The 12,684-nt window shown below is 47.5% G+C and overlaps 1 protein-coding gene across 2 annotated transcripts in view; it reads left to right on the forward strand.

Annotated features, from left to right (window-relative positions):
* The window catches only part of PRMT8 (protein arginine methyltransferase 8), an 82,414-nt gene that overhangs the window by 17,014 nt on the left and 52,716 nt on the right, over positions 1 to 12,684 (forward strand). Inside the window, exon 1 of one of the 2 annotated variants that reach the window (XM_081128942.1) lies at positions 388 to 580. The exons of the other annotated variant lie outside the window; for it this stretch is intronic. The gene's annotated coding sequence lies outside the window, so the exon portion shown is untranslated. Of the gene's footprint in view, positions 1 to 387; positions 581 to 12,684 lie in introns of those variants that run through there. 2 annotated transcript variants of the gene reach the window in all.

Genomic DNA, 12,684 nt, shown 5'->3' on the forward strand with positions numbered 1-12,684 from the left:
TAGGCCTCACGGACAAAACTAGCCCAGCTTTCCTGGGCTCTGGAGTGCTCAGCCTCCTTCTGAGAGACAGCAGGGCAGAGCGGGCCCTTCGTGTGGGGGAGCATCTCAGAGCCAGCACAGAGGGGGCTGTCGAGCGTGGACGGGGGGGAGACGCCCTTCTCCACCGTGTGCCTGGCTCGGGGCTGAGAGTGGGCCTCCGGGACTGACTTCCTGTGCTTTTCAGTCCCGTTCTGTGCGTAGCTGCCCCAGGCACCCCGTTAAGGAAATCATTCGTTTGTTCATGTGCTCATTTATTCATGCCTTCCACACATTTTTATTAAACACCCACTCAGCGTCAGGTGGGCTCTGTCAGCTGGGACTGCAGCAGCGCCTGATGCTGCGTGCATTTATAGAGCTTTCGTTTTATGGGGAAGACGGACATAAAGAAATAAACGAATTAGTGTCAGGTGCCGACAAGAGTTCTGAAGAAAATTAAAGCAGGCAAGGGTGTAGAATGAGACACAGGTGGAGGCGGCTGCCGACGGAGTCGTCTTGAGAGGCCGCTCTGTGAAGGTGACATTTGAATCGAGAACCGAATGAGGTGAAAGAGGGAACCATTCAAATATATGGGGCGACAGCTCGTGCAAAGTCCCTAGGTGGGAACGAAGAACAGAATGGAGACCGGGGTGACAGAGACTGAACAGCAGGAGGGGGCTGGAGGGGTCGCAGGGCCTCACGGGCATGTGGCGGATGCAGGGGTCAGGAGTAAACGCTTCGAACCCAGGTCCCTGAGGGGGTGGCAGTTGGCCTCTGGCTGTCCTACCTCTGTCTTTAGCACATGACCTCCCTGGGCTTCCAGACGAGACCTTTCCCAGGCTCCAGGACTCATGGTCTTCCTGGGAATATAGCCTCTCGGTCTGGTTTTCTTCCTCTTTCCCCTCATTATTAAAATGAAAGGGGTACTTTTTTCCTCTTTTGGGGAGTGGAGGTACCCGGTGAATGAGTCACACGAAGGTGTTAACTTGACCGGCAGATGCTTCGTGTGCTGCATTTAGCGCCCCTGCCCCAGTCTTTGATTCGGGAGTTCATTCTTGGCAGGGACCCAGATTTCCATCTGATATCATTTTCTTCTGGCCCAGGATGTCCTTTCACATTTCTTATAGTGTGGGCCCGTGGGTAATGAAAACTTTCAGCTTTGGTATGTCTCAAAAAAATCTTTCCTTTACCTTGTATTTCGAAGATATTTACACTGTTTATAGAATTCTTTGGCAATTTTTCTTTTTTCCTTTCAGTACTCTAAAGGTGTTGCTGACCTGTCTTCTGACCTGTGCTTTTGTTTTAGTTAATCCCCATCTGAGGATATTTTTATTCCATTGATTTTTAGAGAGAGTGGAAGGGAGGGAGGGAAGGAAAAGAAGAGAGAGAGAGAGAGAAAGAGAGGAGAGAGAGAGAGAGAGAGAGAGAAGAGAGAGAGAGAGGGAACTTCCACGTGACAGAGACACATCGGTTGGTTGCCGGGAATTGAACCTGCAACCCAGGTATGTGCCCTTGACCGAGAATTGAACCTGTCGCCCGGGACCCTTTGGTGTGTGGGCTGATGCTCTAACCACTGAGTCACACCGGCCAGCGCTGACCTGTGTTGTTTCTTATAAGAAGTTGGCTGTGCTGATACTAGTTCCTCTATATGTAGCATGTGTACATCCCCCCTCTGAATGCTTTTAAGATTTTCTGTTTATCAGTGGTTTGAAGCAATTTGATTGTGATACAACTTGGTGTAGTTCCCACCAAACACCCCCACCCCCTGAATTTCTTTTCCTCAGGGTTTGTTGAACTTTTTGGATCTTCAAGTTTATGGTTTTTTATCAATTTAGAAAATTTCAGCCATCATTCTAATATTTCTTTAGATATTTTTCTGTTTCCCCTTCCTTTGGGAACTACAATTTCATGTGTACTAAGCCACTTAAGGCTATTCCACAGCTCACTGGTGCTCTATATAACTTTTTTCCAGTCTTTTTTCTCTTTGTGTCTTTTTTTGGATAGTTTTTATTTCCTTGTGTCAAGTTCACCAGTCTTTTCTTCTGTAATGTCTAAATTGCTGTTAATCTAATCCAGTGTATCTTTCATCACATACAGTTTTTTTCTCTAGAATTCAGTTTGGGTCATTTTTATGTCTTCCATGTCTCTATTTAATATGATTAATCTTTCCGCTAGTTTCTTGGACATATGAAATCAAGTTACAATAACAATTTTAATGACCTTGTCTACCAATTCCATCATCTGGGTTTTTTTCTGGGTTGCTGCAGAGTGACTGTTTTTTCTCCTCTTAGGTAGTATTTTCCTACTTCTTTGGCAAGCCTGATAATTTTTGACAGAATGCCAGACATTGTGGAATCCAGATCTTGTTGGTGTTGGATATTTCTGGATATTTTGTATTTCTAAGCTTTGTTCTGGGACAGAGTTAAATTACTTGGAGACTTTAACCCTTTCAGATCTTCTAAGCTTTGTTTGGTAGAATCAGAGAAGTCTTTAATCTAGGGCTAATTTCCACAGCTGAAGGAAACAGAAAAACCTCTTATGAGTATTCGTGAATTACGAGGTTTTCCACTCTGGCCTGGTGGCACAAGAACCATTTCTGGCTCTGTGTGAGTACCACAGGCTAGTCCCCCTATCTTTTCAGTGGTTATCTTCCTGGCCTCATGCAACTTCTTCACATGCATGATTTGGTCAGTCTCCGATGAGGACCTGAGGGCCATTCTCTCCACTCTCTACAAAGCCCCCTCTCTGTATAGGCTTCTAAGTATGTTGCCTTGCAAACTCTAGGTGCCTTGCTGTTCTGATTCCCACCTCTGTCTCTGCCACCAAGAGATTTTCCTAACTCTGCCTGGGTTCATGCTCCCTACACCACTGCTCAGGTACTCGCACCAGGCAATAAGCTGGGCCATTATGGGGTTCACCTTATTTGTGTGTCATCTCTCAGGAACACAGGTTTTCATTGCCTGATGTCTAATATCTCGAAAACTGTATATTTCTTACATTTTTTTTTCAGCTTTTAAACAGATCATCAGCGTTGCCTGGGAGTCCTTTTAACAAACCAGTTACCTGGAACATGTCTTTGGTTAATTTGAGGTCACCTTTGGAGTAGACACGAATATTGCCAGCTGGCTGACATCCTTCCCTTTCTAGTTGGAATGTCAGTATTTTCAGTGAATGTTTACATCAGAATCTCTGATTAAAAGAGTCAGTCACTTCTGCTAAGAAGCTAGGGTGGAAATATATTTATTTGGACTAATAGTTTGGCAGAATTAGAAGGGAAGCATCTGGAGGAGTCTATGGAAACCAGATGGGAATCTAGACTAAGCTGGTGTGGTGATGGTCTTGGCCAGCAGTTTGTGATTGTCTTTGTGACTTTGTAACATGACTTCGTTGCGTGTTTTTCTCCAGCCACTGGCTTAGTGGACAGATGATGGGGCCCAAGACTCTGTGAGGGGTCAGCTCCTGGGTCCTGAGCAGCTATGCTGTATGGGTTAAATCAGTTGGTCAGCTTCTCTGAGCCACAGAATATGATCTTCGATTTTGGCCTTGCTTTACTTGGGTGTGAAGGGATTGTTGGAAAAGTATCTGACAAATATTTGAATCTGCACTTGAAGCCACCGGTAGTCTATATGCATGGAATTATGGGCACTTAGTAAATGTATTCTATATTTGCAAGAGATTTTCTTCTCTTGGAAATCCCAGGAGATAAGACACTTCTTGGTAAAGACGTTTGGAGTACCATTGCGTGCTCTACTTGTTGAGTGTTATTAAGATTCTGGCGGTGATTCTTCTCAGTTTTGTCTTTCTGGCTGCCACCTCCCCACCCTCTCAGGGGATTGAAAGGTCGCTGAGTGCATGGTGGGCAGGAGCCTCCTTTTCTCCACTTTCGTAACACACTTATGCAGGGCAACACTGACCCTGCCGAAGTGCAAGGATACTGCAATCAGCATATCTATTGAGCCCCAGTGTTAAGGGGAAACAATGACACCTAAGGTCTGGTTACTGGTCTGAAGGAATTCGCTTCTTCATTGTAGAAGTTAACACCTGCAGTTGTGAGACAATTCGAATAAAACTGTTTGCCAACAAAACACAGATTATAATTGGTTGCAGAGGCCATAGGAGTTCAGGATAAGAGCAGGAGAGACCAGGTGTCAGAGACTGACTTCCCATGACGGCCACGTTCCTGAGACAGCAACTGCGTAACACTCAGAAAGCCCCTAGGAAGGGGGGCAGAATGGAGCCTAGAGAGTGGACAATGTGGAGGGTAGGGACCAGGGTCAAAGCGTGAGCAGAATGAAGAGCTAAGAGCAGCTCAAGTCACTGTGTCCAGTGCCAGTGAAGGGTCCAGGGAGCCTCCAAAAATAGCTTCAGGGCCTAGAGCCACATTTCCAGAGATGGAAGTCTCAAACTCCTGTACCACACTTTAAAACTTTCTCCAAATATTTACACATTCAGCATCTTTCAGTCATCACTGTAGGCCTGTGAAAGAGGCAGGACACACAGCTGTTGTCATTTCACAAAAGAGGAAACTGAGGGTAGGAAAGGTTACTTGGCTTTTGCATAGCGACCTGAATAGGGGAAGAGAGAACCAAGACCAGAATCCACAGGTACTCTATCTGCCCAACACCCTCCACCTCCACCAACGACCCCGGCCTGGGATAGAGAGTCACGAGCCCAGCTCAGGTCCCACAGGGATGATTTAACTCAAATCTGGGACTAAAGCTTGGTCCGACTCCAGGTGAACTGCAGGTGTGAGGGGATTGGCCATGTCTTTCTGCACATCTGCTGTGAAGGAAAGTGGAGAGGGAAGCCAAGTGCTCGGTGACCTCCTTCAAGTCAAAGGAGAGAAAGAGGCTCCTGTTGCCTGGGGAGGGAAGAGAGAGGAAAAAGAGAGGAAGTCTGCTTTTTAAGCCCATTAAGTAGGAAGAGCCACGAGCCAAGTATCCAATTAACCTGACATCTCTTGCAGCCAAAATATCTGAGGATATAAAAGAATTTAATATGTGGAGGCTTGGGAGAAAAGTGACTAATAGCTGGAAAATAGCCCCAGTTTATCTAAAAAATAGGTCAAGCCCAACAAATTCAGTAGATTCCTTCCCAGCAATTCCTGATCCAGGAGCCAGAGGGAGGCAGGGCCGGGTAGGAGCAATACATCTTGATTTGAGTCAGTCACGCTGCTGTACCTCAGAGATAGTCAGGGGCTGATGGGAAGCACCAGGGCACAATGCCCTTTGTGTCGAGCTGCATGGTGGCCCTGGCAGTGACAGCATATTAGGGACTGGCCCAAGGTCACCCAGCCTGAAGGTGGCAGAGCCTAAATCCAATCCCAGGTCTTTGGCTGTGAGAACAAAGGTGCTTTCTGTAAACCTGTGTCTGCCTCTCTTCCAGGTGCCCTTGGCCCTGCTCAGACATTGGGAATCACAGTAGCACGAGACAGTGCCAGGCTGGCCTCTGAGGGCCACAGCAGAGGTCAGAAAGGAGCAGGGAAGGCAGGTAGCTGTCCCCAGCCCTGTCTGGACCAGGGTTTCACAGGTGGCACTGGGGGAGCTGGTTCAACATTCAGCGTGTGGGTCTCACCCAGACAGCTTTGGATTTCTTTCTTCTGAGGTGGGCCTGAGACTCACTCCAGGGTGACTGATGCAGGTTGTAATAGAGAAACACTGTCCTAAATCAGAGTACCCAGAAGGTTCCCTCAGAACTCTAATTTCTAGAGACGTTTACAGATCCCTCAAGAGAAAAGGGTGCCATAAGCATAAATTTGGTAGCACTAGATACCCTAATTCCCTCTTGGAGATTCACAATTCATTTTAGCAAATTAAAGGCTTAAAAAGATTACGATTAAGAAATCTCTATATTTTGCAATATGTACATACATCAAATCGTTACAGTGTACACAATATTATATGTCAATTATATCTCAATAAAGCTAAAAAAAGAAAAGAGATTTCTTTAGCTATTTGCCCAAACTTACTTCACCACGGAGTCCACCACAGAGTACCTATTCTGTGGAATACAATGTAGAAAAATGAAACTTTAGCCTAGAGGTTCTCAAACTTTGAGCTGCATCAGAATCACATGGAGGGATTGTTGAAATAGATTGCTGGTCCCCACCCTAGAGATTCTGTTTCCATAAGGCCCAAGTTTTGCATTCCTTTTTTTAAAAAAAATATGTTTTTATTGATTGTTAGAGAGAGAGGAAGGGCGAGGGAGAGAAACATTGATGAGAAACATCAGTCGGGTGCCTCCTGCATGCCCCCCACAGGGATGGAGCCAGTAACCTGGGCATGTGCCATGACCAGGAATTGAACAAGTGGCCTCTGTGCATGCAACAATGCTCAATCAACCGAGCCACACTGACCAGGGTGAATTTGCATTTCTTACAAGTGCCCAGGTGATGCTAATGTTGGTGGTCTGGGGACCACACTTTGAGAACCACTGCCGTAGACCCCTCTGTAAGCCCTGGCTCAGTCAAGAGTCCTGGCAGGCCTCCTGGCAGCATTCCCCAGTGAGAGAATGGGGACTCATAATGGTGAGGGAAGTGGATTCCAGGAGCCTAACCTTGGAGGGGCTTGAGTCTTAAGGTAATAAAAAAGCATGTGAGAATGGGCCCTCTGAGAAGCCGGAGTTACAGTCAGGGACACTGTAAAACAGGAAGATCTCAGTGGGTGACAGTAGCTGACACTCTGTGACATGCATTTGTGTCTGGCCTTACCCTAAAGGAATCTAGAGTGTCTGTGCCTTTAAAAAGCCAACTCTAATAAGGCACATAAGGATGCCTGTTGACAAATGAATAAGCCAGGGTGCCCTCGGATCGTGTACAGGAAGACCACACCATCTTGTAGGACCAAAAGCATCTAGACCCTTCTCCCCATCGCCCAGACTCGCAGACTTCTAACCCCTGGTGAGAAGCAGTGAGCTAGGGCTGTCTGTTTAGCATAGCACTTCCTTTCTGGGGAGGCTGACTTCAGTGTGGCTCTGCTGGGTCCCATCTTTTAGTCCAGATGCTAGGAAACATGGGTGCAGGAGACTAGGTATGAGGGTGGAACCAGGACTTTGGCCAAAGCAGACATGAAAGCTGTATATTTGTGGGCAATAGGAGAGGTCCCAATGCCCAGAAGAGCCCTTTCCTCGCTGCTGCTTGACTTTATGCCATTGGAATGTTCCCCTTTCAGGTGAAGCTGTGGTCCATACCTAAAGGCAGACAGACAGTGCTTGAAGGGGTCACTCTATGTGATTACCAACTACATGGGCCACAGTTTAGATCACACCTGGTGAGTAAATGTGGGGAGGAAGAAGGAGCGATGCGTGTCTGGCTTCCTCCCCTGTGTGATTCCCAATATTTTGCTCACATCTCAGCCAGCATGTACGAGATTGGTTAATATTTGACGGCTGCCTTCACCCAGAGCTCTCTTTCCCACTGTGGCCTATATAGGAGTCAAGGCTTCTGACTTTACAGATGAGCCCACCTTAATCCCCCAAGACCCAGCTCCTACATGTCTTGAGTCTGTCCGGGCCATGGGAGGGCAGGCAGGTGGGCCAAAGACTGAGTTTTCAGAGCCCCTCCTAAGGGTCTTCCATTGTGGCTGAACCATCTTTAATGGCTTCCAGAGACAAGGATTCCTATATGGATTCCTGTATGCCTACATGAGGACCTAGAGGGTTCCTGTACATTTGCTTCTCCCACAGGACCCTCACGGTGCCTCGCTGCAACAGATGCTCACTAGGTATCTGTGGAATGAAAAGCACCACCCAGCTAGCTGAATGCCCAGGGATCATGGGCCACTGCTCTTTCCCACCCCACTCCCAGCCTCCTGGGACAAGGATCACCTATGAGCTCACGGGCAGAGTGCAAGCCCCCTCTGCAGGAGGCTGAGCTGGGCTGACAACCTGTGACACCAGGGATGGGGCCACAGTCACCTCTTTGTTCCCATGACCTGTGTTTATTGATCTGAATGATCCCCCCTCCCAAAAAAACAAAGCCATTCATCCCTTTGCCTCATAAATGCAATGTGTTGTGCATAGTAAGTTGACTGCTGGGGAAAGAGTCTCAGGGAGCCCCGTGGAAAGGGGACCTTGCAATCAGAGTTGAATGGCAGCTAAGTGGTGCAGGAGGCCCCTGTGACCTTGACCACACACGCTGCCTGGACCAGCTAGAACTTTTTCTCTTCTTAATATATTTAAATAGAATCAAGATTGGGGTCAGCTTTGTGCACAGAGCCTTTTCAGCTTTAGCGGTGACTGCACAGCTTCCAGAGCATAGCATCCTTGTGGATATGCCAGGCTGGAGGGCAGCTGTTTTAGTTTTGGTGCCCTTGCCTGATCACCGGAGTGCAGTGTGTGGGTCGCATGTCCTCAGAGGAGGGGTAGTCACAGAACTGGAACAGTGAGGACATCTCTCTCTCTCCCTGGGCCTCCTGATGCCTCCAAGGTCCTCAGAGGATAATGTTTCAGCTTCTCATCCCCTTCGACCTCCTTTCCTAGGGGTCTCTCCCACGTGAACCCCCCAGTCCCCCCCAGTGCAGGTGGGTTCCAAATCCAGAGTGCCAGCCTCAGCTTCGCCCTAGAGCTCTAAGATCACATTTCCTTTTTCCCCCCAATATTACCTTTTGCTATTTACAAAAGCAGCATGTTAATGGAATAAATTTTAGAAAATATAAACAAGCCCAAGAAAGGAAAGAACGAACTGTTGACAATCCAACGCCCTGTGACAATCCCCAAGTCCCCCTTCATCACACATAGGCATGAACAGGTTTTAATTTTCAAAATGCAATCACACTACCTATTCTTCTCCCACGTGTTCTTCTCAACCCACAGCTTATCGTGGTTATATTTCTGTGTTATTAAACACGCTTCCACAGCATTTAAAAGGCTGCGTAGCCTACACTGTGTCAGTTCACGTAATCTCTTGTGCTTTGTGGAGCCTCTAAGTCAACTCCTATTTCATGCCATTAAATAGTGCTATCACAAAATTCTTTTAGCTACATATTTATGATTGTCCGTGATTCTTTCCTTAGGATATAGTCCAAAAAATGAAATTATTGGGCTAACATATTTGTGCTTTTTATCACCTTTAATGGGTTTTATCAAACTACCCTCCAAAAAGGTCTCACTAGACTTGTATGAAAGTACCTATTTTTCTGCAGCCATTAAAAATGCCGAGTTTTAGTTTTTGGGGGGTGGGGTGGGGGGGCTGAGCTTATTTGGTATTTTAAAATTCTAACTTTTTTGTTTTAATTTAAAGTTACCTGATTTCTAAACAACTTAACTACTTTTGCTGGACGTTAATTTGCCATTTGTGTTTATTCTCAGGTGAACTGGCTATAAGCTCCTTTGTCCAGTGTTAAATCAGATGCTCTTCTCTTTCTCATTGGTTTGTAAGAGCTTGCTCCATATTAAGGCTATTAACTGCCTACCGTGAATGGTAGAAATGTACTCTGCTTACCACTTGCCTTTAATTTGGTTTGTGATATCTACTGCCTGGGACTGCATTGCTGTCTGCTTGCTGGACATCTTCTCTTACATGACTCAGTGACATTGCACACTTCACATATCGAAACTGACATTCATCATTTCCCCACCCAGCCTGCCCTCCCTGCTCACTTGCTTGTTTCTGTTAATGCCACCACCATTTTCCTAGTCCCCCAGGCTTGAACTGTTGACATCATCTTTGGTTCCTGACGTACCGTCAGTGGCCAACTCCCATAGATTCTCTCTGCAGCTTCACAGGCAGGCAGCCCCTCTTACACAACAGTGCTTCAGGTCCCCATTGCTTCTTGACTGAACTCTACAAATAGCCTCCTAAGTCCATACCTTGCCTCCCCAATGCCAGTGCTTTCGCTCTTCCTTTCTCCTCCTTGCCCCTGTGGTACACCGCCACCACATTCATCTTCCTAAAGTAGAGCTCAAACCTAGAACTCCCTGGTTACAAATTGCCAACAGCTCCCCATTGTCCTGTGTTTAATTACATCACAGCCTGGCCACAATTTCCTTTCAGCTGAATCTCCCACTATCTCCGTCAAGTTGCTCCCCAAACAAGCTCACTGCTTTCCTGCCCCTTTACTTCTTTGCTCAAGCACCCCCTCCTCCTAGAGTCCTCCCCACCACCGCCACCTACCAAAATCCATTCAGAAAGCTTCCCACCTACCCCACAGCTGCTATCCCAGGCTTTTCTGACTCTTTAAATGGAAATGAATTTTCTCTTCTTTGAGCCCCTAGGACAATTTGCTTGAGCTTCTCTTGTAAAACAAACCTTATTCCATCATCTAGTGGAGCCCTCAAAGGTCTTACACTCCTACTGGGAAGCAGGCTGCTTTGAGGGCACTGTCCTGTCTGCTGCTCCCACAGGACCCCCACGGTGCCTCGCTGCAACAGATGCTCACTAGGTATCTGTGGAATGAAAAGCACCACCCAGCTGGCTGAATGCCCAGGGATCACGGGCCGCTGCTCTTTCCCACCCCACTCCCAGCCTCCTGGGACAGGGCTCACCTATGAGCTAATGGGCAAAGTCAAGTCCCCTCTGCAGGAGGCTGAGCTGGCTGACAATCTGTGACAGCAGGGATGGGACCACAGTCACCATTTTGTTCCCATGACCTATGGTTATTGATCTGAATGACCCTCCATATCTATTTATTTCCTTCTGTCACGAATGTAATGCGTGCACATGGTCGACACTTTGTAAATTGGCTGCTAGGGAAAGAGTCTCAGGGACCCCCATGGAATAGGGGACCTTGCAATCAGAGTTGAATGGCAGCTAAGCGGTGCAGGAAGCCCCTGTGACCTTGACCACACATGCTGCCTGAACCACCTAGGACTTTTTCTCTTCTTAATATATTTAAATAGAGTCAAGATTGGGGTCAGCTTCATGCACAGAGCCTTTTCAGCTTTAGAGGTGACTCTGCAGCCAGCACGGGAGTGTGCAATTGACAGTCTATTTTTAGCCTCCCCAAGACCGTGACCAACATCCCAAGCTGAGGGTGGGCACACCTGCTGCATTCTAATGAGGCAGCCCCGACTGCCTCTGCCAACCAGCCTGGGATCTCTGCGACCTGAAATCCGATGTTGCTAAACTGGGAAGCCTGCTTATTTCCCAGAGGCTGTAGCCTAGATACACCAGGAAAATGGGACCATCACATCCCCCAACTGGTTCTCCTCCAGCCCCGGGCAGTCTTGGGGCTGTGCCAACAGCATGATGAAGGGACAAAATCACTAGTTTTTCTTGATCTTGCTCTGTCCTAGGACCTCCCTATTTCCTTTGCTGGAAAGGAGATAGGAAGTCTGAGCTGACCCAGCTCACAGATGAGAAAATTGAGGCAGAGAACAAGGACATGTTTATGTAATCTGAATAATAATAATATAATAATAATAATAATAATAATAATAAAGAACTTACTATATGCCAGACAGTGTTCTAATATCTTTACATATATTGACCTATCCAAACTTCTGGACAACCCCTTCAAGTAGTTTTTATTTTGATCTCAGCTTACAGAGGAGGAAGCTGAGGCACAGTGATGACAAAGTGACTTCCCAAAGGCGTTTGTCAGCCAACAAGTAGCAGAGCTGGGTTTCAAAGCCAGGCAGTGTGGCCCTGGGGTTTGCATTCTTGCACTGTGCTGTCTGCCTCTCAATACCTATTTTTAATTTTACTAGATCCAGGACGGGATCCCGGGGCCCTGATTCGCAGCCCCAGCCGACCAATACTGGACACTGCTGCCTCTCTGTTTTCAAAGATGCTTCCCTGCTCTAAGGCCTTTGCTGAGCTTACACGCCTAGATTCCCTACACTCCAAAGAGGGGGAGGCTCTTCTCTTGGAAGAACTGTGCTTCTGCTGTGAGGCTTAAACTTCTGGGCCCCAGAAGTTCCCTTAGCTTCTATCTCCTTCTCCCTCCACCCACTGGTCTGTGGAGGTGGAGGGGCAGCAAGCAGTGGGGTGCGCAGCTAGGCCAGGTGTTGGGACTGAGGAACCCAGTTGGGACTGAGGTGATAGTAATGCCCGGGCAGGTCACCAACAGTGTGGGTCTTCACAGTTCCAAGTAAACTTCTGCTGAAATTCAGAGCAAAATTGTGAATCAGAAACCAGAGGGCAAGACAACAGGTGTGAGAATCCAGAACCTAAGAGACTGCATTTTGGGTGCTGCCTGTTGGGTGGAGAGAAGCCCATGAGTGTGATCTTCCTAAGGGGGCAGGTGAGACTCAGTTTAACAAACACTTAGTGCTTGGCCCTTTTCTAAGCACTTTACAAATACCAACTTGTTGAATCCTCAGGACAACTCCAGGAGATGGGAACCATTTTGTTCCTATTTTAGATAAGGGGAAACTGAGGCACCAAGGGGTTAATAACTTTGCTCAGGTGGTATGGCTAGTAAGTGGCGGAGCTGGGATTCAGGTTTCGGTAGATGGGCGTTGGAACCCATTCCCCAGCCGCCGTGCTGTGTGATGCTATGCTGCACATCCTTCCCCTCGATGTTTACTATTCGCCTCTAAAGGAAGGTGTTGTTGTCCCCATTTAACGGAGATGGAAACTGGGGCCTAGATGGGCTCAAGTCATCTGACCACTAAGAGATGGAACGGGGTTAAATCCAGGTCTGTGCCGCCTCGGCCACCTTGTGACTGCCTGAAAGCCTGATGGCACCACCCACCCCTCGGGAGTGGCTGCTGTGGCTGACTGGAGCT

Source organism: Miniopterus schreibersii (genome assembly GCF_964146895.1).
Source record: "Miniopterus schreibersii genome assembly, chromosome: 2".
NCBI lineage: Eukaryota > Metazoa > Chordata > Mammalia > Chiroptera > Miniopteridae > Miniopterus > Miniopterus schreibersii.